Here is a 17,624-nt window from a genome sequence, read left to right as displayed (position 1 = left end):
ACCCTGGCCATGGTCTGCTCACTCTGTTGCTATTTGGTGAAAGATATAGGACCATGTATGGTAAAAGGCACAATAACACACATGGTAGAGTTGAGCCGATGGAAAAGCAATATGATGTTGAGTCAGCATCGTGATTCTCCCCTTCTGTACACCAACAATAACAGTGTCTCTGCTAGGCATACATGTAAAAATTATTTTTAAATGTACCTGGTTTGAGCCTGCCTCAGTAAATCAGGGGGTAAATCTTTATTTGTATAGCAAACCTTAGGATTAAAATTTACCTGAAGAGTGAATTCTTGCATGTTCTGTTATGCCTGTCCTAAAAAAAAAATTTCTAATCATTATGTTGTTTTTAATGTTTTTCACCATTTCTCACCCCGCACATTAAACTGAGAATATTTCACATTTAGGAAAAATATAATCATGAATTATTAATATTGTATTGACTGAAGGAAATTTGATGTATTGTCACATCCTGGTTGATATACTCCTAATTTTCAGCATTGCAATTTAGCAGCCCTAGTTTAGGCTAACTACCTGGCTGGACTTCCGCGACTTCAAATAATTAATTACATTTTTCTGATTAATAATTTAAACAGTCAACACAATTGAAGCAGTCAAGGCTTTGACTCCAAAATTAATTATGCAGTTATCCTAAACGAATTATAGTAGATCTTACACGAACTAAACAATGTATATTAAATTAGATTAAAATAGGCTAAACCAATGCTTTGGCAATGTATCATATTCTGGTTGGATGGTGTACATGCAAAAGGCCTTAAACATTCATCATCTGTCATCTTGATTACACAAGCACAAATGACACACATCACATCAGAAGAATTTCCAGAATCTCTTGGCTTTCCTCTTTCGTTAGGTCAAAACCCAAAGCAGTGGAACCTTTCTTAGCAACTAAGTCTGTCAACATCATTACTACATCACATTGATCAGTAAGCATAGTCATAAGTCTCAAATTAAGTACTTCAGTATTTAAACTTGCTATTCTGAGTTTATAAGTGCATTCAGTTGTACACTCAAAATAAATGTAAGTACTGAAGTACTTGTGTCCTGGGTAGGATGTGATCCGGCCCTGTAAGTGGTCCTCCAACTTGCAGGGAAACAATTTTGGGGGTTGGTGGCGGGATTGGCACTCCAGTTACCGTAAAAGACTCACAACTGCTCAATTAAAACAAGCTAGATACTTTTCTGCTCTCCGTCGGAGTAGCTCTGCTGCAGCCGCCTGCAGGAAGGCTGTACGCACTATGAAGGGGATGGGGGAATGCCTTAGGGGGCCTATACCTGGACAAGTTGAAACTGTCGGAGAGCTAATAGGGTCAGGCCTGTTGGGGATCGAGGCTGGTGTGGTGCTGAGGCGTTGCCTGGTGCATGGCGGCACTCGGGTCCCAGTTTCAGGCGATCCATCCGAGTAGGTGTGTGGAACAGCTTGTCCATTGTCTCCGGCAAGGTGACCATCTTCCTCGGCTGTTGGGCGAGCTTCGTAAATTCCACGTTTCAGTCGCAGAACTCTCTGAGGTATGCAGACCAGGGACAGGCCAGATCTCTGTAGGTGGGTATACAACTTTTGTTCTGGTCAATCTGATGGCTGCCACATTCAGAGAGTAGCTATTGCCAGGTGCAGATCGGCTCCTTCCGATGGTGTCTGATGTCAGTCTTTTCAACAGGCATATCATGAGACTCAGGCTTAGGCACTCCTTGGGTGTCTTGCCTGTTGTCGCAATGTATGCTCCGACCACGAGGAGGGAAGCAGGGAAGGCCACAGAGATCTGTGGTATCCGGGGTGAACGTCTGTAGGCTTTTGGTAAGGCTGTCCTCCTGGCATTGCAGGCAATCTTTGCTTCCATTTCGGAGACAGGCGTTATTCCAAATGACTGGAAAACAGGACTATATCTAGAAAGGGAAGGGTGATCGCCTGGACTGCAGCAATTACAGAGAGATAACACTGCTTTCAGTGCTAGGTAAGGCTAGGGTCATCCTTAACAGGATCCGTGATCACTTGGTTGCCTGTCAGCGACCGCAGCAGTCTGGTTTTATGCCTAAGAAGTCTACCATCGACCGTATCTTTGCACTGAGGGTTCTCATTGAGCATAAGCACAAATAAAGGGAGAGGTTCTTTGCAGCCATTGGCAATTTTTGTAAAGCGCTCAACTGAGCTGATCGAGTTGCCCTGTCGGACATTCTGAGACTTCACGGGATCCCTCGAAGTTACTTAAAGTCATGGCCGGCCTGTACACTGGTACTGTGAGTGCTGTGCAGAGTAGAGGGAGAACCTCTGCATTCTTCCAGTTAATTCTGGGGTTCTCCTGGGGTATGTTCTTACCCCTACTCTGTTCAATGTTTGTATGGACTGGGTGTTGGGCAGGGTCGTAGAGTCCTGTGACTGTAGGGTGTCCGTTGGTGAAGAAAGATTTACTGATCTTGACTTTGCCAATGATTCCAGAGTCAATTGAGGCTCTGATTAGGGTTCTAGAGAGACCTGTCCTGGAGCTCCCTGTCTTGCTGTATGGCTGTAAGACATGGACGCTATGCAGTGAGCTGAGACGAAGACTGGACTCCTTCGGTACTGTGTCTCTTCAGAGAATCCTTAGGTACCGCTGGTTTGTCTTTGTGTGGAATAAGTGGTTGCTAGAGGAGTCCCAAAGGAGGCACATTACCTGCACTGTGAGGTAGTACCAGTTACGGCACTATGGCTATGTGGTGTGTTTTCCTGAGGGTGATCCAGCTCACAGGATCCTCACTGCTGAGGAGCCAAGTGGCTGGACCAAGCCAAGGGGACACCCACGTAACACCTGGCTGTGGCAAATGGATGGCCATTTCCGGAGGGTGGGACTGGGCCGTGTATCTGCTTGGGAGATTGCCGGCCGGGATCCTGAGGAGTTTCGCTGTGTGGTGGATGCGACAATGCGCTGCATCAGCACATGCTCCCCAACCTGACCTGACCGAAGTAAGCAATTTGAGGTTCCCAGCACATTGTACGAAGGAAACGTAAGGAAAGACCGGGTGAGTCGGACAGGCTGAGCTCAAATGTGCAAAAAATAGAAATAGTAGGCATAATAAATGAATAGTAACCAAGTACTTAATGAATTTATGAATAGTCATTTTAAAAGTGTAAAAAAATTCATAGTTCCTTAACAAGACAACCGTCCACCCCCTTGATGTCATAGTCCATTGTGATGTTTCACTGTACATCATCATATGCCAGTCAGGTAGACATCACCCAACCCTAATACATCATCAAACATACAGGACCTTACATGATAAAAGGTACAGGATCATACACAGTGAAAGACGTAAGGTTATAGATAAGTTTTAGATAAAGGATCATGTATGCTATCTTCCTCAGACATATTGAAAAACTGAACTCTACCTGCCATCACTAGCTTCCTCCTACCACTGACAGTCCACTTACATTACTTTACTCTGGGTCACAAGTTGAGTGGAATATTCTTATATCTTTTGACAATTATACTTTGCTACTAGTTTTATTTTACATAGTATTGTCCTGCACTTTACTCTGTCTGGTATTTTATCCTTTACCAGTATTTTGTAGGCTAGTACTGTAGTACAGCACTTTGTCATTTACACTCTTGCACTGTGCATTATCTCAGCTGTAGTGCATCAGTCATATTTAGTGTAATCCTGTTACATCTAATGTCCAAGTGCTAATATTCCTTGACATTTGAATGTAACCACTGTATTTTTTGTAGCTACTTTATTGCTTTGTGACTATGGTAGTACCAGTACAAAGAAAGTATCATGCTCCCCACCTTGTTGAGGCAAAGTGAAACTCCAAAAGATGCCGCCCTACGCAGCTGCCTGTGTCACCTATAGGATTAACGAGCCCTGAGCTATGGCATTGTATTCTTGAATTTTACATTTGTGGTTACATTTCACATATCAATTTCATTATACTAGTGTAACCACTCACACAATAACAATAAATAAATCCTTGATCCCTTGATCTTATAAGCCACATTCCAACAGTAACATAATTTTAATGAGAATCCATCTGCCAAGAAGTTAGGAGTTATGAAGACACCTTTTATGTTTTTTGCAACTTTTTCATGAAACTGAAACTTTACCTTAATAGGAAAAACTGTTCAGAAGCTTCACTATTACAAAACAACCCAAAATACTGATACAAAATACCTTGCTCTGACATATGAATCTATGAAAAGAACTGTAACTCATTTAACTGCAATGGACTTGCATTCATGCAAGGTTTTCATCCAAAAATTAGATCATATTTTATTTATTTAGAAGGCACTTTTATCCAAGGCGACATTTTGAGAGAAACAATGATCAATCAATCCCTGCAACAACTGTCGACTAAAGGCTGTTCTCATGGATTTAACAGCAAAATAACTCTACCAACTCTCAGATTTGAACCGGTTACCATCCTACCACAGGCACTGTATCCTAACCCACCAAGCCACACAAAAATTTGTCTTAAGCCTAAGTTTAGAACAGTTGTAAAGAGGGAAGCTGCAACACTTATCTAGATAAGTACCATCGAGCTAAGACAGCAAGCTTCAGAGCTCTTTGGGTTCCTGATTTTTCATTTATTTTTACAGTTCAAAACATTTCCCTATCTAGTATCTCCAGTGTGAACAGAGGGGCAGTTGTAGATGAAGCAGGGGTACAACCCTGTTTCCAAAAATGTGAGAATGCTGTGTGAAATGTAACTAAAATCAGAATGCAATGATTTCAAATCATCTAAACCCATATTTAATTGAAAATAGAACAAAGACAATGTATCGAATGCTGAAACTGAGTTTCATATCAAATGTTGAAACTGAATTTTATTGTTTTATGACAAATAAATGCTCTATTTGAATTTGATGCCAGCAACACGTTTCAAAAACTTTGGGACAGGGGCATGTATCCCCCTGGGTTTCATCACCTCTTCTTTTAGCAACACTCTGTAAATGTTTGGGAACTGAGGAGACCAGTTGCTGGAATTTGAAATGTTGGCCCATTCTTGTCTGATATAGGATTTCAATTGCTTGGGGTCTCCTTTGTCATATTTTTCATTTCATGAAGCGCCAAATGTTTTCAGTGGGTGACAAGTTTGGTCTGCAGGCAGGCCAGTGTAGCACCCAGACTCCTCTACTACAGTCATGCTGTTCCAACATGCACATTTGACATTGTCTTGCCGAAAGATACATGGCCTTCTCCGAAAAAGATGTCTGGATGACAGCATATGTTGCTCCAAAACTTGTATATATCATTCAGCATTAATGGTGCCTTCCAAAATGTGCAAGCTACCCAAGCACTAATGCACCTCATACCATCACAGATTTGTACTGTCTGGTGATAACAAGTTGGATGGTCCCTCTCCTCTTTAGCCCAGAGGACGTAGAGTCCATGATTTTCAAAAAGAATCAGCAATTTTGATTCCTCAGACCACAGGAGTTTTCCATTTTACCTCAGTCAATCTTAAATGAGCCCTGAGAAGTCGGCAGCGTTTCTGGATCATGTTTAAATATGGTTTCTTCTGTGTATGGTGGAGTTTCATACTGCGTTTGGGGATGCAGCGCCGAACTGTGCACAGAAAAAGGTTTTCAGAAGTGTTTCTGAGCCCACGCAATGATTTCCACCACAGAATCATAGCTGGTTTTAATGCAGGGCACATGGGATCCCAAAGATCAGGGCTATCCAATACTGGTTTTCGGCCATGTCCCTTGCGTACAAAGATTTCTCCAGATTCTCTGAATCTTGTAATGATATTATTCTTTGCAAAATAATGTAAAAGAACATTATTCTTAAATTGTTGCACTATTTGCCCACACATTCTTCAACAGAATGGAAAACCTCTCCTCATATTCACTGCACAGAGACTTTTTATACCCAATGATCTTGGGTATAACTGACCTGTTGCTGATTAACTTAATTAGTCGTGAGATATTCAACCAGGTGTTTGTTCTAGTATTACACAACTTTTCCAGCCTTTTGTTGCCCCTGTCCCATATTTTTTTAAATGTGTTGCTGGCATCAAATTCAAATTGAGCATATATTTGTCATAAAAAATAAAATTTCTCATTTTCAATATTTGAAATGTTGCCTTTGTGGTATTTTCAGTGAATATGGGTTTTTATGATTTACAAATCATTTTATTTTGTTTTTGTTTACATTTTACACAGCATCTTAGCTTTTTTGGAAACAGGGTTGTATAATTATGTGAATTAATACAAAAGAGAGAGTATATATTACATTCTTTTAGCATTTCTTTTTAAACAGGATTTTAATCAGTGCTGAGTATTTGTTTTTATTGTTATTGGTAATGTCTGTGTTTTGTTTGTTTTGTTCCATTTTGTATTGGATTGTTGTTCAGCGCTCTGTGACCTTTGTCTAAGAAAGGTGCTATATAAATAAACAACTACTACTACTACTACATTGTGGGGACGTTGGTCTCCACAGTTTGATAACAACCTGTTATTTTTAAGTTATGGAGACCAATTTTGTGGCCCTCACAAGGGTAAACTTATGGTTAAGGTAAGGGCTGGGTGGGGGTTAAGGTTGTCATTGTTGGAAGCAGAGTTTTTCCCCGTAGAAATATATGGATGGTCCCCACAAAGATATGGATACAAACATATGTGTATGTCTGCGTGCGTGTGTGCATGTGTGAGACAAAATTATATATAATTATAAGTGGGCGGGTCATAGAAGGATATTTTTGATGACATATTACGGCTTTTAATATAATTCTTTAAGTTCCCAGGCATATCAGTAAAATATTACTCAAGTATGACATGGACAACATAATACATTATAGAATTATGTTGAATTGCAAACAAAATTATAATCATGTATCTGTTATCATTTTATACATCTTTATCACCATTTTATCTATGTGCTTTCTTCAGACCTTGAAGCCTGCCTTCCCTGCATAGATGACTCATCTCTCAAAGCATCAGCCACATGTGGGCTAGCTGCATAGTCACCTGCACAGCACTGCACACCCCCTGCCACAATATAGTCACACGGCCAATGAAAATGGACGGTGCCACCAATGCCCACCTCAGAGGAAGGGAAGCAGCCAACTAGCATTCACTTTTCTCTTCACAAGAGAATTTCAGAAAGAGAGAAGGCGACCCCCCCCCCCCCAACCCCCACCCTCTGGCAGCAAGTAGCAGCTTAAGCGTAAGGCAGCCACACCCGGAGCCTTCTGGCAAAGAGTACAGCTGAAGAGCGTGACTCTGCAGAAAAGCCTGTTTACACATTAACATGGCATTGGGAGGGTGGGTCCTGGTGGGATGTGGGCAGGGCCTTGAAGGGCAAGAGTCGGGCCTGCCAACATGCCACTTCATGTGGGCGCAGTAATCTGTGAAACCGCACGGACATGCATCCCCGGGCAGCACTGGCAGACAAAGCCGACGTTCCGGCAGGTCTGATGCGGCGGACACCGGAGCCAGCACTGCCTCACCACGTCTTTAAAGGACCTGGAGCTTTCTTTGCAGTGATCGGCAGGGTGCCGAGTGCAACCAAAACAGACGATAAAGCAGCGAGGAGAGAAGAGCCGAGAATGATTCACGTTGGGAAAAAAAGAGTGCTCCCCAAACCTAAAATGAACCGCTGAAGCCCGGCAAGGCAGCGGCAAGGGGGCCCACAGGAGAGGAGTCCTGGCGAGAATATTCACAGATATAAACAGCACAATGTCCATAGGCCTGAGACCGCATGTCAGGCATGCCACATGACCTCCCCACCATATAGGCCATGTGTATGGGTACAGGTTTCCCTGCTTATGCTCAGCCCGGCCATTCCAGGCAAGCTACACACCCTGTGATGCTCGTATACCGGGCATCCGAAACCGTCACTCCAAATGGAGATATTAGCGGCTGACACATACACACACATGCTCACCTGACAGTTCAAAGCCCGCCCTGCTTCTCCATAACCACAGCATGACATGCCGAGCACTTTAAACACAGATCTGCCTCCTCTCATGTTGATGAAATTCTTGCCACCCAATTTTCGGCTAAGCCATGTCACTATTTTGCTCTGAGGGGAAAATGATCAAGAGGTATTTAAATTATTCTGTTATTTAGGATGCTGTTAAAAAGGTAAATTGCTTTATTGTCCTCGTCTTAGATGAACAGAACCTACAGGCAGACATGGGGTTGGAAATTAAGCTGGTCCACTCCCCTGAGGTGAGTAATGTAGATAAAGGGCAAGTACAAAAACATGAACACTACCCTGCCGGGTAGTAAAAAAAATAATCATGTCGGACTACAGCAATAAACTACATTACATTGTGTACTCATCTGTTGCCACCGGTGTTATAGTAGGTTTTTAAGTTTAGTTTTTTTTTGTTCATACTATTTTCAATTTTTATTTGAAATGCAGTTTACTTTTGGTTAGGTTTCAGTGTGATTTTATTAGTTATTTATTTTAAAGATATATTTATATTTAGTTATGTATTTTACAGTTTTTTTGTCACTTTATTTCTATGGATACACCGAAAGTTGTACAGCTATTTCATGTGTCTTTTCTTTAGAGAATAATACATGAATACACAGTGTATATTATGTACTAATGTCCTCAAAATGGGAAAAACATGTTCCAGCTATTACAAATGGTACTTAAATATAAACAATTCATTACTTTAGCTAAATAGTATGAAAAAACAATGAAGTATTTTATTTATTATTATTTATTCACATTAATCGTTTATTTTCAGAAGCAGTACTTCTAGTTTTCGTTTAGTTGTACTTAATTTTGTATTTTTTTTCAGTTTACAAAGTTTTTTTGTAGTTTTCATTAATGACAAAAACCCTACTCTGCAAAAGTATGAAGACCACTGCATGTCTAAAAATCCTCTGGGGTGATGTTTTCTTCGCAGTCAATCCTGTTTTCAGACAACTAATTAACTTGAAGGATTTGATCAATTGGTACTCAGCATTAGATTCTCCATTTTCCATAGAGACAAATTAGTTGAGTCGTAAGCTAGACTGATAAGAAACAGAACTAAATAGATTTAATGCATTGCTTGTATCCTCAACCCACAACCCCCTTATCCGAAGCATCAATATGTAGACTTAAAAAACATGAGGATGCATGAATCAGAAAAGTTTTGGATGGCTGGATGGTTGACAGGGTTTGGCTATGTACCAACTATGTCACCATTAGGCCTGAGAGGTCAAACCTCGTTATTCAAACAAAAATATAACTTAAAAAAATACTCATATAATTGTTAGCAAGAATGTATATTTGAATCTCGAAGATTCCTGTAGGCTACTATTAGTCATCTAGCATGTTAGTTCATTTTTGTTTTGCCTAATGGCCTTTGTCGCTTAACGTACAACAAAAGATCTATCACTAGGGGTAGACTTCCACAAATTCATTCAGCTAGCCAGGGGTGGATTTCCCGTACAACGATGGAAGTTAGCATTAACGATGCATCGTACTTTGTTAGTTCAAACTAACTAACATCTGAAGTACGACACAGTGGCATTGGGAACAGAGTACCACAGTAGTTTGAAACCCATTAGTTCGAACCACCACAATTCAAACTACAATGATCCTATAAGTGATTGGTCTGACTGTCATGGTGGACTGTGTGCAAAAACCCACAAACCTCATAATATTATTTATAAAATAATATTAATATTTCACTATTGATATATTGTGCCAGTCATATAACAGCAATAAAAGTATTAAAAACTCAAAAATAGCAATAGCATCATAAAAATATGATATTTGTATGATGCCTCTTGTAGAGGAAAAAAAGCACTATTAGCTATTAGGCTACACTGCATTTAGTGACATCGGCTCTATCTGTAATTACGTTTATTTTATTGTAATTATTTTTATCACATTATGAACACTTATAAATTCCTGATCCATCACTATTTGTACAGCCTTAGTGACTCAGGGGGATTGATAGGTGCACAAAATGCCACTGTATACCAGATTTCTTACCTGCACAGTCAAGGGTTCATATCCAAGCACCACTTTGTTTATTTATGTCTATTGAAACAACTCACGACAAGCCCACCAACTTACTAGATGCACTCTATTGTTACATAAAATATTGCCAAATATAACTTATTTTGGGTAATTTCATCTCCTTTTTGGTTTTATGAATATAGCAATATTAATATAGCAACTATGCTTTTGGGAAACGCACACCTGAATATCAGAAAGGGTCAAGAAAGCAGAAAAATAATGTGTAAATCACAAGAACAATGCGACAATACAGTAACTTCTGAAAACCTGAAAAGCACAGTCTGGAAACTGTTTGGATTTCTCCTGTGGGGGTCTCCTACTCGGCAATTTTTATTGCGCCAAGACATTTTATCACCAACAATTCATAATGCTGGAATAGCATTGCTTTTGAAAATACTGTCAGCATACCATATACTGTTGTGTAATGTTTGGACGGTGTGACAGTATGAAAAATTAGATAATGCCCAGGCCTATTTAGATGTAGCCTAAACCAGCGTTTCTCAAACTATGGGCCGGTCCAGGTCCGTGAGGGGGTTCCTGCCGGTCCGCGGAGCCTCGCTTCTGCACCAATCAAAATTCAGTCAGATCAGGTATTATAATAATAATACTATCTATCTATAGTAATAATATCTATCTATGCGGATATGCATCTGCTAGGGGTTGGGGTCGTTTATGCAGGGCCCTGCAGCCCCAAAGCCTGACATGACTGGTCCCCAGGACAAATGAGTTTGAAAAAAAACTGGCCTAAACCGATTAAATTGGATGGTGTCATGTTTAAGCATTAAGCTATTTCATGCACATACAGTAAGCCTACACAAGCTTTTTAATGTCTATAGTTTAATATTTTGATAATGGGCTATTTGCTGTTTATAGTCTACCTACTTTCATATTTTACATTTTGCTTTTACTGTACAGTGTCCTTGGGTACTTTGAAAGGCGCTTCAAATAAAATGTATTATTATTATTTTCACGCCACAATTTGGATGACATTTTTCTTGTATCTGCTGTTTTGTTTAGCTCATTTAAAATTCTATAATTGTCTGTTAATTTCTACAAATTCACATGGATCTTGGGAATGACAATAGGCAGCCATCTTTTAGTTGGCACATCTGTCTTGTCATCTGTCTGTGGATACATACATAAATAAATAATTATGTACTATTATATATTAATGTCTCCTCATAATTTTTTTTACTTTAGCCGGTAGTAGGACAACACTGAAGATTTCACCTTTCATGGTCTGTTGCACACAATGGGCTTAGGCTACTGCGCAATGATGGACTGGGCCTATAGTATAATCATACAAATTTCTCGTAATGATAAATGATATATTATTAAAAAAATCAGGTGCCTTTTTAAAAGGAGTTTCCCAGCCCTCGTTAGCATGTGGTGCTCTAAATGAGTAAACTCTTTATGAAATGATACACTGAAAATAACTTTTTTATATTTATTATTGCAAAACGTGGTGGCCTTTCGTTGGTCTTTTTGCTTGAAAATCACATTGCACGCTGAAAATTTATCTAGGCTAATACATTTCATGCTGATAAAGCCCAACTGTCAGGTAGCAAAAATTCTTAAGTTACACCTTGGATATACAGTAAATTATGAAGTGCAGCCCAAGCTAATGCCAGTGAGTGTGACCTTCTTAATTTGTGCAATATGAAAATTGTGCAGGCTTGGTACTCCAGAGTGTGCAGGTGTAAACTCCAGAGTTGGGCCATTGCAAAGACAGATATGGGGGTTAGGGGTGGGGGGGTAGGACAAATCAATGCCCCTCCACCCCCCAGCCTGATTACAACAGGAAGGGAGAAGGATCCCAGATCTCTACCATCTCTGAGCCTGGCTTTTGCATCTTCACATAAGGGGTAAATATGTCAGCATACTCTCCCAGCTGTTAGTGTCCACAAGGTCACGCTGGCAAGCAAAAGTATCCTGCCCTGTTTCTTTTTTTTGTCGAGGGAGTGCCAAATCCAACTGCACTGTGCTGTCTCCCTCTGCTAAAAACATTTAGCTAGCGAGGGTGAGGATGTAGAAAAACAAAGGACCGAAGACTGAAAGTGGACACATTCTCGGTTTAAGCCAGGGCAGTGGGCACACGTAAACTGTGTTGGTGTCCGTGGCTGCCAGACATTGTAAATCAATTACCGAGGCCTGTACAGAATCTTTGTGACCGGGAGGTTTCTATTATGTCCCTCGGATGGATGCAAGCATAGGTGCCCATACTTGCACATGCATGTGATACCCCCCCCCCCCAGATGCTGCAATTTACTCTTAAGCACTTATCTTGTTCCACTTTGCCACAGTCACTCTCTGAGGAGTGACGGCCCAAGTCTGCCTTTCTGATCTCCCTGCCAACTTTCTTCGTTTTTGTCCCCGAGTGGCGAGCTGAAGAGCAGCTGGGGGACCCGGCCCAGCCGCATGGATCACTGCAAGGCCTCCCGGGCATGCTGCCCAGCGATGGGAGGCAACCAATCGCTTTCTTGGGCATGCTGCCCACCAAAAAGTGACAAGCCACTCAGCATCCAGGGCATGCCGCCCAGGGAACAGAGATAACCAATCAGCTTCCTGGGAACAAGGTGCAGCAGAGGGAGGCTGTCAGTCACAGCCTAATACAGATGCTCTGTAATACATAAAGGCAGCCAATAGCAGTCCCCCTGCAAAACTGCGCCACAAAGAAAGCCAGCCAATCAGCTGCCAAGGAACAATGAACAGCAACGGAGGCCATCTAACCACACACACTGGATGACAGAACGGCCCAGGCAATAACAACATGCCATAGACACAGACACAGTGAAGAAGCTGGCCAATCAAAGCATCCCAAAGACACTCCACCATAAAATGGTCCCAATCACAGCCCCAGGGAAACACTGCACTACAGCAAACAGCCAATCACAGCCTTCCAAAGATACATCACGGCTGTAAGGTCGTCGACTGTGGCTTCACAGCAACACACAGCATTGTAAACAAAGTGTCCAGAAATTCAGGGGACTCCTGCTTTTCATGGTTTTCACAAGACTAACTGTGATCCCCACCTGGATATGGCAGTATGGAATACAAACATTACAGCAATAAATATTACAATAAATATCAATGCAAATATAATATTTTTCATCAATTAATGATGATTTCTCAGCTTGATAAAAGAGACCCTCACACCACTCCTGGCACCAACTACATGTTACATTTGCTTAATAGAAGCTGTTATTTTAAATTATATACAAATCCTATTTTTTTCCATTTTACACATTATATCATGTTACTTCAGTAGATGCTGGTCACAAGTACATGAATGATTCAAGAGTAGAACCAGGACCCTAACTGTGGGGCCAAACCCTTAACCACTATGATAATCTCAGTACGGTAATGCATGGACAACAGTGAATAAAAATACAAAATAACCACGTACTGTAATAATTTATTCTGAAAGCAGATCAGAAAAATAACATCCCAGGCTTTTGGTCATTGGCATGTGACAAGTCAAATTCACAATGAAGAGGATTCAATCAGGCTCATGTCTTGTCCGAATCTGGGACTTCTTTGTTAAGATAATCGGAATAGGGTGCGAGCAGTGGCGAGGTGGGGCGTGGCCAGGGTCGTAACTCACAGGACATGTTTTCTGCGATACAGGCTTTCGGGATATGAGATGTGGTGCTAGAAAAGCCTTACCCAGCAGCCAGCCTGCTAGCCAATGGCAGGGTACATGTTTCAGACTCCAAAGAACTGGCAAAGATCCCCATCAGACAGGCAATCATCACTGAGGTCAAGGTCAAAAACTAAAATGGCACCAGAGTTTAATGCTAGCAAGGATCAGCTGCATTTCAGCTGAGGAATGGGCAGATAAATCGCACAGCTTTTATGCTGCATCACAACAAAGCAGCTAGACTGAAGTCACCCCAAGAGTGCTGTGTGGCCATTTTGATGCTCGAACCAGAGGCACCCTGACTGACTCCCCAGCCCGTGATACTGCCTCCACGGCATGTGGAAAAGGGTGCGGACATAAAAACCCCTCAACACTTTGTTATTTAACAAACGTGCAAGTCAGACAGAACACTAGCATGCAATGAAAAAATTACATAACCTAACAAGTATGCCATCGCGGGAAGCCATGAAATCAGAGATGGGCCATATCTGCCCTCTGAGGCAATTAATAACCCAAATACGACATACGGACCATTTGTGCTAATAAAATCATACTTTTCAATGTGACCATCAAATTCACCTCTGTTCCTTCATAATTTCTGGGCCATTCACATTTGAATATTTTATCTGATATTGTCTTGGGCAGAAAAAAACTTCAGGCTCACACTCACCATACCTGTCCAAAGTCCGTTTGTGTGTTACATGCAGTGCCCTGCTCAGTCTTCATCTGATGGTTATCCTGGAACACAAAAGCAGCATTACAGTACATTTTCAGAACATATATTAAGACTTTCCTGCACCCCCCCCCCCCAGTAAAATAGATAAAACTACAAAATGAAACCATGCTTTATTTTGAGTTGTCCCATAAAGAAACTGCAGTGATGAGGTGTGCCTAGAGTAAACTTCAACATTAACTCCAAAATTGGATCATGTCAAGAACACTGGTGACAAATAATTTTAATGCAGCTCTTTTACAGAATAGGTACACAAGCACAAATATTATCTGTCACACCGGATCAAACCTGAAATGGCATCATTTTACTTTTGTGTGTGATTTAAAAAAAAAAAAAACAATAATTAAAAAGATTTAATTAAAATGAAAAATATCCTAAACAAAATATATATAGTTGGGTCATTGTACTTTCACTGACATGAGAATTCACTAATAAAGGTGAATATAATAAGTGAAAGCATCGAAAGATTTTTAATACATATTTACTGCATGAAATATCATGCATGAAATTTCTAGCTAAAATACTGCAATTTTCTTGTGAAATTTAAATTTGCTTCATGTTAAATATATACACAAATATGTGCAAAAATTCTGACAGGTTTATGCAGAGGATGGAATTCAATTACAGTTCACAAATGATTATACCGAAGATGCATCTGCATTTTTTAAATTTAGATTTAGCTTTACCGGTATATATCAATAATTTTAGAGTCACTCTATATGTATTTATACCATAAATTATAATAGTTTTAAAATCGATATTGTAATTTTAAAATATTTTTCTTCGCTAGCATCATTATGGTTAACAATATAAATGCAAAAATCTTCAAATAGAAATATAATTTCGTAAAAAAATAAAATAAAAGATAATCTGAAAAATTTACTTTTACTTAAATGTTACCTATATATTTATCTTGTTTTATATCTTTCAGACAATCAGGTTACCGGTTAAACAATACAGATCCTTAATTTGCAGTCATCAAGCTACACTTACAAAAAGCAAATACATATTTAAAACTTTTGAAATGATATGCTTTCCAATAATATACAATCGTGAATAACTTTAATAATGAAAAACAAAACAAAAAAAGATTAAAATTGCAACAAGCAGAAATATATATTATAATATATTATACATACGTGTTTTCCGGAATAATTTTAATATCCACCAGCTAATGCAATAAAGGATGTTTTAAAATGCATATCCACATTGCTCCAAAAAACATCCTTAAAACATTTCTTGTCTTCATTTTTGAGGTTTTATAAATAAACCCAGATGCAAGGTGGGGAATGTACGGAGAACACGAACTTTACAAAGGTCCATATAGGCACAGTTTTCAAATTGAAAATCAAGACAGCGCCCGCCCCTTATTTTCAGTTTGAGCAAATAATGCTATTAAAACACTATAAATGTCCATTACTCTACTCTGTATATTTTATTTTTCCGCTAAAATCAGCTCGGCGACAATGCAACGAAGAAATAGAAAAAACTGTAGATCTTTTGGTTCAACGACTGCAAGCAAAGCGACGCAGAGTTTAAAGAAAGGGAAACTTTTCGTATCAAATACTGAGCTTTTGCTGCTGTTGTTGGATCTTTTCTTTTTTTAATATCTCAAACCGAACTTTTTTTAGCTATCGCCACAAAAGCCAAAGCTTCACCCCTCCCTCCCTTCTGCTCCTTCTGTACAAGTTTAGGAAAGTTCATCTGAGGTGAACCGATTCACAACGGGACCGTTAAATAATAGAAAGTCCTCCGGCCAAACTATCCTTCTAAATAAGCGATCAAAGGGAGAAAGCCGACACAAAACCCTCGTGATATTAATTTACACCACGAATAGTTTTACTAGGCAGGTAAAAATATAATTTACAGCGCTGATAAACATTGCGTATATTTTGCTGCTTTGAAATGCATGTCCGCTGAGTGTGATTTATAAACTCTGGCTTTAGACGTGTTGCTTTATATTTATTTTATCACCTAACTGCGTTTCTTGTTTATATAATTCAGCAAAGGGGAACAAAACACGCTAAAATGCATGTAGTTTCCTGTAGGGTGTTATGTACTTTTTTCGCTATGAAGACACTATGTGTTTGCTTGACAAATTGCTGCCTTACACGCAAATATCCAAACTGGACTCTGATGGCCGAGGCTGCCTATGTTACTTCACTTTTTGTTCAAGTACTGGATGGTTACGCTTTTACCGCCGTTTATAGGCGAAAAACGCACAATTACGTATTGCTTTATAAGCAGTAGGGATTTCCTGCAGACTGCTTAACTTACGTCGCTGGACTTGAATAGGCGTTTTTTAATGAACGAAAGTGATTATTAACACAAACAGTGGTACAACTGGCACCACAAAATATGGGGAATACTCAGTTATTTACCTTACATCTGTTCTTGTTGTTTTACTTTACCGGCAGATTGTGAACGAGAGTACGTATTTGCGGTGCGTTCATGTCGACTTTAAGGGCTGATCCAGCACGGTTCACGGCTGTCTAACGAGTCGCTAGTGAGCTGTAAAGTCTCCAACGCTTAGACTTATTTACGTTGTAAGCTAATTATAAAATGGCTGCAAGTCACGAACAAATTAAGAAGTTTTAACATTGCCAGTTATTAATTCAAATACATTTATGTTTGTTTAAAAATACATTAATAACTATTCTGCATAAAAAAATATTTTTCTAATATAAAACATTATTTGAAATACATATATAAAAAATAATTCTTACAGGACTATTCCAGTACCGTGCACAAAGAAAAAGAAAATGCTTATTCCGCTATGCAATTTCTTTTAAAGGTGATATGGTACGGTGAAGGATTTCAGGGACCTCTTCCAATTACGATATTTTTTTCAGATTTTAAAAACAGCTGTAAACGGACTTGTATAGGCTAACATGTAAAATCGATTAATTCGCACACACTCGGCCGCGAGCCCATGAACGGCTGGCCGTCGCACCAAGATAGCGCCGCTCCATAGCCACCGGAAGGCCATTGCTAGTCGCTGTTTCGTTTTCTCACATTTAATCAGCTTTTATTTCCAGCTCCCTTCCCACCTCTCCTCCTTAGCTTAGTAGTGAGTCATCGGCCCTGTCACAGCGCTGGGGTGGGCGGGGGGTGTAATGCTGCGGTGTGCTACTGGAGCACCCTGATCTTTCAGCATTAGCATCAGATAAACGCTCAGATGGTTAAATAGATAATTCTGTACCTGGGTCATGGGAACTACTGAACCGGGACATGCATGACCATGTATGTCACATGATTGCATTCATTTTATTTAGCAGATGCTTT

General features: G+C 40.0%; 1 protein-coding gene across 2 annotated transcripts in view; it reads right to left on the bottom strand.

Annotated features, from left to right (window-relative positions):
- Positions 1-17,263, bottom strand: part of LOC125738284 (peroxisome proliferator-activated receptor alpha-like) — a 100,593-nt gene extending 83,330 nt beyond the window's left edge. The window contains exons 1-2 of one of the 2 annotated variants that reach the window (XM_049007116.1): positions 17,066-17,263; positions 14,282-14,344 (exon numbers count right to left, since the gene is read on the bottom strand). The gene's annotated coding sequence lies outside the window, so the exon portion shown is untranslated. Of the gene's footprint in view, positions 1-14,281; positions 14,345-15,478; positions 16,176-17,065 lie in introns of those variants that run through there. The other variant, XM_049007113.1, reaches the window with a different exon arrangement.
- Between the last annotated feature and the right edge of the window lie 361 nt (positions 17,264-17,624).

The sequence above is a fragment of the Brienomyrus brachyistius genome, chromosome 3, assembly GCF_023856365.1.
Source record: "Brienomyrus brachyistius isolate T26 chromosome 3, BBRACH_0.4, whole genome shotgun sequence".
Classification (NCBI taxonomy): domain Eukaryota; kingdom Metazoa; phylum Chordata; class Actinopteri; order Osteoglossiformes; family Mormyridae; genus Brienomyrus; species Brienomyrus brachyistius.
Note: the sequence above shows the minus strand (reverse complement) of the source record. Positions and strands in the feature narration are given on the sequence as shown.